Source organism: Equus asinus, chromosome 24 (genome assembly GCF_041296235.1).
Source record: "Equus asinus isolate D_3611 breed Donkey chromosome 24, EquAss-T2T_v2, whole genome shotgun sequence".
Taxonomy (NCBI): domain Eukaryota; kingdom Metazoa; phylum Chordata; class Mammalia; order Perissodactyla; family Equidae; genus Equus; species Equus asinus.
This window is the reverse complement of record NC_091813.1, coordinates 59,990,284-60,001,186: the sequence shown is the minus strand read 5'-3', so window position 1 is coordinate 60,001,186 and position 10,903 is coordinate 59,990,284.

Genomic DNA, 10,903 nt, shown 5'->3' with positions numbered 1-10,903 from the left:
GAATGCAAGAACATTTTAGCATTTGAAAGTTTATTAATAGAATTTGTCACATTGATATACTGAAGGGAATAATTATTTGATCATTTCATTAAATGGAGAACAAGCATTAATAAAATTCAGCATTAACTATTACCACATCATAGAAAATTAGGCAAAGAAGAAAGCTTCTTTACTGATTAACAGAACCTATCATAAACTTATAGAAATATACCATACTTCATGGTGAAATATCGGGATAATTCATATTCAAATCCAGATTGAGACAACAATGCTATCATCAACATTGAATATCATGAAGAAAGCTGTAGTAATGGAGTGAGTAAAAGAAATAAACAAAAGTAACCAAATAGTCATTATTTGAAAATAATATGTTTGAATAAAAAAACCAGAAGAACCTATAGAAAAGTGTTTGATTTAATAAGATAAAAAGAAGAGTATAAGATTAATATCCCAAAAAAAGACAACTAGAAAAGATCATTTTAAAATAGCATTCATAATAGCAACAAAAAATATAAAATACCAAGGAATAAATCTAATAAAGTTAATGTATAACCTTAGTGGAGAAAATAATTACACTTTATTGAAAAATATTATAGAGATAAATGAAATACATGCAGAAGAGACTCCTAAATAGTAAAGATGTTATCATTTCTTAAGATGTTGATTTTATAGATTAAGAGGACCATATCTTAATTTATAAATTGCAACTCCTTTCAAAATCCCACCCAAGTTTGTTATGCAACTTGACCAAGTGGTTTGAAAATACATATGCATCAGCTAATGGCCACAAACAGCTGAGACAATTTTGAAACAGAAGAACAGGACGGAAGGATTTGCTCAGTTATATACCAATGTTTATTTCAAAGCAGCAGTAATTGAGGTAACACTGTATTGGCTCAGGAGCAAACAACAGACCAAAGGAACAGAATAGTAAGCCTAGAAACAGAACTACACATAAAGTTCATCTATGACAAATGACACTGCTAATCAATAATGAAAATGAGGACAATTCAATAAATGGTGCGAAATAATTGGTTATAAGTATGGAAAAATGAAATACATCTGTATGTCACACCATATATAAAAATCCTAAATATGATAAGCAAAATCCTAAGACTTTTAGGAAATAAGAGACTACTTTACCACTTCGGGACAGAAAAGAATAAAGAAGTTTAACTGATTTAAAGAAGTTAAAAAAATAAACCACATATAGGGAGAAGACCTTTGCAACATACATGAGGAGTCAGCTCCTGGTTAAAACCCTAGGAGAGATTTTTCAGGCCTGACACCCGCTTTACCTGACAGGCCTGGTGGAGAAATGCCCTCCCCACACCAGATTTGGCGCTCAGCCAGCGCGCTGCAGCCTGTGAAGAGAGCTGCCGGCTAGGACTCAGGCCCCCCCTGGCGCTGGTGCTTTTCCATATTTGCCTTCATTCCTAGGTCTCTTCATCTGAGGCGCTGGGCGGAGGTCTTCCTCAAGCACCTCTGGTGAGGCGTCCTTATAGGGACAAGAGGGGAAACCTTGAAGACGCTTCTCTTCTCTCTCACTCGGTAGCCTGTACTTTTCCTCTCCCAGCCCTTCGCCCTGGCCTTCTCCCCACCCCAAGGTTCATAAAACTGCCGGAGCCTTTTGCTCAGGGTTCTCTGCACAATAGGACGATGCCCACGTCTACGCCAATATACCCGACTCTCAACCGGTGCACCTCTCCACGGGAAAAAATGGAAAGGAGGTGAGGGGTCGGCACTTTCTCCGGTTTTAGCCTCTTGCTTATGCCACGGCAGTAAGTCAGTAAAGGTCTGACTCTTTCATTCCTGGCTTGGTTTTAATCGGCTGCTCTGACATCTGCTAGCTCTGCTCACTCTCTCTCCCAGCTCAGCTGAGCTCCTGACAATATGTGACTGATAAATGCTTAATACCCAAAATATAAATTGTTTTCCTATAAATCACTAAAAGAAAAAATTCGGAAATAAGAAAAGAACGGGAACAGATAGTTCGTAGAAAGGGGCCCAATGGGCTGTAAATATGCCAAAGATGCTTAAACTTCTCACACCTCTGAGATAAAAGTTAGAATTTGATAAAGTGTTGGCAAGCATGTAGATGAGTAGGAACCCCAATATGGTGGTGGTGCAAGCGCAAATACCAACTATGACTTTGGAGAATGAGAATCTTCTTTTTTTTTTTTTAATTTATTTTGAGGAAGATTAGCCCTGAGCTAACATCCGCTGCCAATCCTCCTCTTTTTGCTGAGGAAGACTGGCCCTGAGCTAACGTCAGTGCCCATCTTCCTCCACTTTATATGTGGGACGCCTGCCACAGCATGGCTTGACAAGCAGCCTGTGGGTCTGCACCTGGGACTCAAACCGGCGAACCCCGGACCACTGAAACAGAACGTGTGAACTTAACCGCTGCGCCAACAGGCCTGCCCCATAGAACAAGAATCTTAACTGATACAAGGTGCAACACAAGCACCAACCAATATCCTGAATCTTGTGAATACAGCACTCTCAGTTCAGCAGCAGTTTGAAGGGTCCGTTCATAATTAACCAAAAGGAAACAGTATAAACTCCAGGCTACTGCTGCCAGGAAATCTCACCACTTCTTATTTGTTTAGGTTTTTTTTTCTTTTTTCTCCTCCACTTAAGGCAATATAGTCATCAATTCAATTTGCTAACAAACCCAATTTAACATCATCATCCTCAATTTGGTTTAAATCTAAGGGGAGGTAAGCAGAGACTTTTTATATTTTTTTTGTTTTTGTTTTTTGAGGAAGATTAGCCCCGAGCTAACATCTGTGCCCATCTTCCTCTATTTTTTATATGTGTGATGGCTGCCACAGCATGACTTGATAGGCCATGTGTAGGTCCATGCCCAGGATCCGAATCTGCAAACGCTGGGTGCTGAAGTGGATCACGCAAACTTAACCACTACGCCACCAGGCTTCCTCTTGTTGTAATTTTAAAGTAATCTAAAATTATCACGTGGAACTTCTTATCTTTTAATAAAGATCCTCCTATAATTGTCTAAGTGTTTAGAGTCTCCCTTGGTTTACTTAATTCATCATAAAGAGACACTTAGTTTGGATTCCAAATTTCTTCAATATGTCATCATCTTACTTGACAGTGTTCTAGTTTTCAAAGTGTAGGAATGAGCATTATAAATTGAATAAAAGATATTTTAATTCCTATTGAATCAAAGGAAGTTAGAGCTACAAAGGATCCATATCAGAGCTTTTTCAAAAGGTCCTAGGTTCCTTGGTTGAGCTTCAAGGCCTGAGGGAGGGAGGAAGTGAAATGAAGCTCTATTTGGATTATATGTGTATATTTACATACCTACACACACACACACCCACACCCACACACACAATTAAATACATAAGAACTAACTTGGAACAGAAAATGATTCATTTTTAAAAGAAAAAGTGATATAAGCCATTCTTGGTATTATACAGAAGGAGAAACTGCTGCTTGGCTGCCACTTACCTAGATTGAGACCACCTGTTTCCCTAACAAGGGAATTCTTTCTACTAAACCAGGGACAACATAATATATTATAAGATTCTGTGTTGTATTTCCTCTTAAGGGAGAAGTGATTGTTTCAGAGACTACTGGGGAAATAGATCGGTGTTAAGGATTCAAAAGGGATAGTAAAAGTAGAAAGAATTCTTTCCATTAAATCTTAAAAATCTGATTATGATAGAAAGAGCAGGAGAAAATGTGTTATACATAGTTGGTGCAAAATATTTCTCTTCTGGAATATAATATCTGGTCTCCTATAGTTATTTCCAGGCTCACTGGAATATAACCAAATATATTCTCAGATAACATTGCTTTAACATCTTGGAATAAAAGTTACCTAGAAGCATAAGACAACCGGATATAAAGCAAAGTTGGATTCTCCCACTGCTGTTTCATAGCACCCCAAACCTTCAATCACTTGTCTCTCCTATAATATTTCAAAATAAATCCCATATGGATAATTTCATATATAAATATTTCAGCATGTATCTTTAAGAAATAGGAAACTCTTTTTAAAACAGTTCCAATACTATTATTACACTTAAGAATATACATAATGTTAAAATATATTTAAATGTAAATATTTATACTATATTTAAATAGTATTCAAATATATTTAAATATTCCCTAATTATAATAAATTTTGGTTGCTGAAATATGGCGTGATGTTTCGAGATAGTAGAACTGGGACCATTGTAATCAGCTTTCATTTGCCTCAGTGTCATAGAAATGAGATACTGGTAGAATACTCAGCCTAAAGTGCCAGGTAATAGGTTGACGTGGTGATTTAAGGATTCATCTACTCATTTGTGAATGACGTTATTTTCAAATTTTGAATCCTTAATGTGTGGATGATTATGGCAAAAGAGTGACTCAATTACATGGAGTTTTGATTCTTTCATAGCAATATTAATAAAGCCATATGAAAGCATGGATATTTTTAGGAAATATATTCTGTGCAAAAAATATAGAAGGAATGAATACAAAGTAAAAGAAAAAATGAAAGCAAAGAAAATAAGCCTGAAAGGAAAGCATAGCTGGCCCAGTGGCACAGCAGTTAAGTGTACACGTTCCGCTCACACGTTCCTCTTCGGTGGCCCAGGGTTCGCCAGTTCAGATTCCGGGTCCGGACATGGCACGGCTTGGCAAAAGCCATGCAGTGGTAGGCGTCCCACGCATAAAGTAGAGGAAGATGGGCATGGATGTTAGCTCAGGGCCAGTCTTCCTCAGCAAAAAGAGGAGGATTGGCAGCAGTTAGCTTAGGGCTAATCTTCCTCAGAAAAAAAAAAAAAGAAAGAAAGAAAGCATAAAACAAGATAATCTAATTAAATCAAATACCTCAGGAATAACAATAAATGCTGATACATTAAGACTCTCCCCATCAAAAAATATACTATCACTTTAAATTTATAAACACCCAACAGCTGTGTTTTTCATAAACAATATAATAGATGAATATAAATTTTTGAAACAGAAGTGATATTACAACTAGCAAGGAGAAAGAAATTCAAGGAAATGGCATTTAATGGGATCAAGACAGTCATTTTATATGGATAAAATTCACAATTAACAGTGTGTATATGTGTCTGTGCTGTGTACGTGTGTTTATCAGTTCGGAAGCCATATGTACTAAAAAATATTATGTCAAAACATATGATATCAAAACTATTTTAATTAAAAGGAAAAATCTCCCAAAACGCAGGAGTAACAGAAAATATAAACATACTTTTCAGTCCTTAATAAAGTAGGCAGAAATTATAATGTAGGTAATCTGATAATATAATTAAGATTTATTAATTTTTTCCAAACTTGTGCCCTACAAGCAACACAACTTATTTCCTAATAACCATAGAAAATTTACAAAAATTATTTACTGTGCCACAAAGAAAGTCTCAAATTACAAAAGACATAAATGGCATAGGACACCTTCTCTGAATACAAATGCAATAAAATCAATATAATAATAAAAATGTGAGCAAAAAAATCAATCACTTAATTTAAGACTCAGAAGTTTCATAACATTTTCATGCAAGGAGAAATCAAACCTGCACTTAAAAATTAAAGCAGTGATTTTCTTATAAACATAATTCTTAAACTCCTAAATAAAAATTAGGCAAAATGAATTCAGTTATATGCTAAAAGTAACAAACTTAGTTTAAGAGGCTGTAATGAAGAAATACTAGAATGGTTTTACATTAGAAAATGTATTCATATAATTAATTCAATCAGTAAATCACAGCTAAAAATGTATAATTGTCTCATTAGAAGCCAAAACAAAATTCAATATCCGTTCCTGCTGAAAGAATAAAATAAAAAGAGATTTCTTCTACATGTTAATAAATATCTATATGGTGTTCCCACTTCTGGTATTAGCACAGTACTTTATTTTATTTATTTATTTATTTATTTTTTAAGGAAGATTAGCCCTGAGCTAACATCTGCCACCAATCTTCCTCTTTTTGCTGAGGAAGACTGGCCGTGAGCTGACATCCATGCCTATCTTCCTCTACTTTATATGTGGGACGCCTACCACAGCATGGCTTGACAAGCGGTGCCATGTCCGCACCTGGGATCTGGGCCGGCGAACCCTGGGCTGCCAAAGTGGAACGTGTGCACTTAACTGCTGCACCACCGGCTGGGCCCCAGCAGAGTACTTTATTGTAGACTGGTTCTCTTACCAAGAACAACTGAAAGGGTGGATAAAAATGTAAAATTCGGGGCCGACTCCGTAGCCGAGTGGTTAAGTCCGCACGCTCTGCTGCGGCGGCCCAGGGTTCGGATCCTGGGCGCGGACATGGCACTGCTCGTCAGGCCACGTTGAGGCGGCGTCCCACATCCCACAACTAGAAGGACGTGCAACTAAGATATACAACTGTGTACGGTAGGGGTGGGGTTTGGGAAATAAAGAAAAAAAAAATGTAAAATTCATCAGCTATGCACTACAGTGATATTGCTGAGTGAGTTGGCTCTGGACCGTGGGATAAACTCATTTGAATTTGCTTCTGAACTCCTCCTGCATACTCTGCAACAAAGCTCCTACTCCAACAAGAGGAAATAGAGGGCTTGTACTTCACTGAAATAAAGCAGAGCGCACCTACCTCCCTCTACCGTGCTCAAGAGAAGGGGCAAGGAAAATGTTTACCTCAAAATCCTCAGCCAGCTGAGGATGCCAGAATAAACCCAAGCCTGCCTCCCAGCCTAGAGACAGATCAAGTCACAAGAAATTAATATTCGCTACTGTCGGGAGTGTGTTTCCAAAAAACTTTCTAAATATTTCAGATACAAAGTTTATCTGATGCGGCTAAAACGCACAGTATATCCAAATGTTTCTTCCTTTTTCACCTTCAGCCGTTGCTATGTAAACCTGCCAGTGTTATTAATGCATCTCACTCCGTTCTTCCCTGCTTTACTAAATATGGGAAGATCAGAGAAGCACGTCCTTAAAAGAAGCAAATGTTATTGCTGTGGAGGGATGAATGGTTCTGCCTTCCCCTTTTCTAGGCTTGGGGTGCTGCAGGCCTTCCATAGTGGAGTGCGTGCAAAAGAAAATAAAAGAGCAAGGTCCATGAAATGCTCCAAAAAGTGAGCTATAGAACAAACATATATTCTCCCCAAATCTTAGGAAATATTTTACCCTAAGAAAGAGCACCCAAAGTATTTGTTGATTTTAGGCTGAAATTTCCATACTGTTCAACTGTGACTATTATTTTATCTTCTTCAACTATTTTGGTATATAAAGTTTGTAAGTTACTTAAGTTTTTCCTCACATCATTGTCTTTCATGTCCAAAAGCTGAAAATGACAAGTGTATATGCATTCAGATATCTATTGTCTTTACATAGACTTTCTATCTAGTCAGTGGACTCAAACGCTGTGCTCCCACGCCATCACATTGTAGGCTGCTCCTGTTTCCACAAGGCTCTATGGCCAGTGGGACTGGTTGTTCCTTTGTTTTCTCATAACAGATAGTTTTTATTCACTCCTTTTCATGCTTATGTCACCCTGCCAAGTGACAGCTCTTGAATTTCTTCCTTTTCCTTTCTTCCTCTGTCCCTCCCCACCTTCCTTTCTTTCTTCCTTTCATCCTGAGAAACTATTTCACCTGACCCTGTATACTTCCTCATGTCAATCCCTCAACATTGATTTTTTAAATCCGCCAAAAAAAAAGAGATAAGCAATGAAAATGGAGATACAACAGCGTTGTTCAGTGACCTACATAATGTTTTGACATAGAACTATCACAAAAGGTTTGAAATCAAGAGTACAATAAGCTCAAACATGTATTAATTTAGAATAAGTTCTCTACAGAAAATCACAAGTGGAAATAGAAAACTGATGAGAAATTTGACAGTCACATACTGAGGGCCTGAAAAGTTTTACTGTTGAGAGCCAATGACCCAAAAAGAGAAAATCAATTGAATACCCAAACTGATTTTTTAAAAGAATTTAATTTAGTTTGATTTATGTTTATAGAAGGAAACAAATATTTCATGAATTGGATTTGTAAATTAAGAAAAAGAGCATAAAGTTGGTAAAATACAACATAGGATATAATATATTTAGTTTAGAGTTAATCAGAAAGTTGGAGAGATGGGAAGAAAATCAAGAGGAAGAGGAGAGAAGGAAAGAATAATAGATAACAAAAACACAAAACAGCAGATGAGGGTAGAGAAAGAATAAGGGCAAAGATGTTTGTGGAGCATAGTCTATATCAGGCACTGTGTTGATGCTTCATTGACATTTTAATTTAACCCTCATTGAACCCTGAAAAGTAGGCATGAATTAGTTAGGTTTAGAGATGGAAATTATCTTATAGGTAAACCTGAAAGTGGGAACCAGATATGCCTATCTCACCCCTTCCCATCTCTCTGCCTTTGGGACCTGCTGGCCTGTACAGCCATTCTGCTCTCCTCCTCCTGGCATATTCAAGGGAAAAGGCTCAGGCTCTGTGTGCCAAATCTGCTAGAGCTGGATCAGGAGGGCTGTGTGATTCCCGGGCAGGTATTACAAAACCAGCGTTCAAATACACCTAAAGGGTAAAGATGGTGTTTACTCTCCAGCTGCCTGTTTCCTCTCTCTCTCTCTCTCTCTCTCTCTCTCTCAGGTGATTCTGAAATTAGGCAGCAAAAAGAGGGATTATGTATTGCTCCCATGTGTCAGCTAACCGTTGCAACAACTCTTCACAAAGAGAACCACAAAATCTTAGTGGCGTGCGGCAATGAGCATATATTTTGCGCCTGGATCCATTGATCAGATGGTGTAGCTCTGCTCTGTGTGTGTTCGTGCTGGAGTCCACACAAAATAAGCAGCAGCTACCCAAGGGAAGCTCCTCCGATAATAAGAACAGCAATGTAGAGATGTAAGAGGGCAAACCCTCTTTTTAAAGTGCATTTCGAGATTCTGTCTGCCTTACATCTACTCACATCCCATTACGCCCAAGTAAAGAGCCTGAGAAAGACACTCTGCTTTAGAGAAAGGAAATGTCCAGTTACATGGATAAGGGGTGGGTACAGAGAGAGATGAAGAATAGGGTCAATAAATCAATCTGCCACATTCTACAATCCTCAACAATTGTAATCAAGAACAATAGAAACGCAGGCAAGTTAGTAGGCATTGACATGTCCTATTCTCCCCACTTCAGCTAGAGAGCCACATTTCCAGTTCTCTGCATGAACCATACTACTGCATACTTCCATAGCTTTGCACATGCTGTTCCCTATTTGAAATGCCTTTCCTTCCACTGTTCAGCCAAGTAAAATACTGCTAGTACTGTTTGCATACACCCCCAATTTTAAGTTTTCCATGATTTCCTACCTTGGTATAATTTGTCATTATAAATCTACTTCCTTTACCTCATTTGTAGTTCCTCAAGGCCAAGGACTGTACTTTGTAAATCATGTTGTTTGTATCTAACACAGTGCCTTTCTTAAAGAAAAAAACTGTTTATTCAGAGTTTTTGATCCGATTAAATGTCCATTATATCCTGCTATTAATTTTGGCCCTGGGTATCATAGTTGGTTAGTTCTGAAACTACTGAATTTTGAAATTCAGCTTTTTTGTCAGGTGACAAATATTTCTTGAGTCCTCACGATGCTCAGATGTGATGGGGTAAAAGGCATTAGAATACCACATGTACTTGAAAAAAGGAATGGATGAAATGCTGCATGAACTCAGAGGAGGGAACAGCCCACTGCCCAGTGGTCAGGGGAGGAATATGTCACCATTTAAAAATAAAATCGTGGGGGCTGTCCAGTGGCGTAGTGTTTGGGTTCACTCCGCTTTGGTGGCCCGGGGTTCTTCAGATCCTGGGCATGGAAAAACACACTGCTTGTCAGGCCATGCGGTGGCAGCATCCCACATGCCAAATAGAGGAAGATTGGCACAGATGTTAGCTCAGGGCCAATCTTCCTCACCAAATAAATAAATAAAAATAAAATCGTGCTTCTCCTCTCTCTTTTCCACTCCATGCCACTACCACTGTTCACTCACAAATGTGTCACACAACTTTCCCACTTTCCTTCCAGACCTCTTCAGTGCCCAAGTAACTGAAATATATGCTGCATTCACTCAGATTCAGATACACAGAGGTCAAACTGTTCAAACAACTCCAAATCCTGGAAAGCAAGGGGCACCTGTGCCAGAGGACAGTGTGTGCCCTGGCTTTCCCTCACCTCTCAGGGCTCGAGTTGATCATTCATAACACCCAGAAAGAAGCTTCCAGTCCACAAGGCACTTTTACATACATTTTTTTCCCTTGATCCTCACAACCACCCTGTGAGGAAGTCTTACAGGACAAAGGATCACAAATATACCAACATCTTTAATTGTGCTGCCATTTTGCTTAATAAACCCAAGGGTGAGAACTTATCCTATAACTTCTCTACCGTGCCTTTATCTGTAAGATACTCATCTTTTATTTTTTTATTTATTTTTTTGACACATCTTTTAAACCTCTCCTCTGTGTAATATATACACTAGCTAAAAAGAACTTGAATAGCTGTCATCTACTACTCTCTGGATGTTTAAAAGTTGTTTGATTGCTTTGGAAGTTAAAGCAGAGCCAGCAGTTACTATATTACTTTGAAACTTACTTTAAATCTGTTCATGTTTATCTGGTTGAGCCATATCATGATATATACAAAATGGACACTCTTTAAAAATGGCAACCTGAGAGGTAGCCCTGATTGCCTAGTGGTTAAAGTTTGGTGTGCTCTGCTTCAGCAGCCCAGGTTTGGTTTCTGGGCACAGAACCACACCACTCATCTGTCAATAGCATGCTGTGGTGGTGGCTCACATAGAAGAACTAGAAGGACTTACAACTAGAATATACAATTATGTACTGGGGCTTTGGGGAGGAAAAAAAGAGAGAGAGAAGAAGATTGGCAACA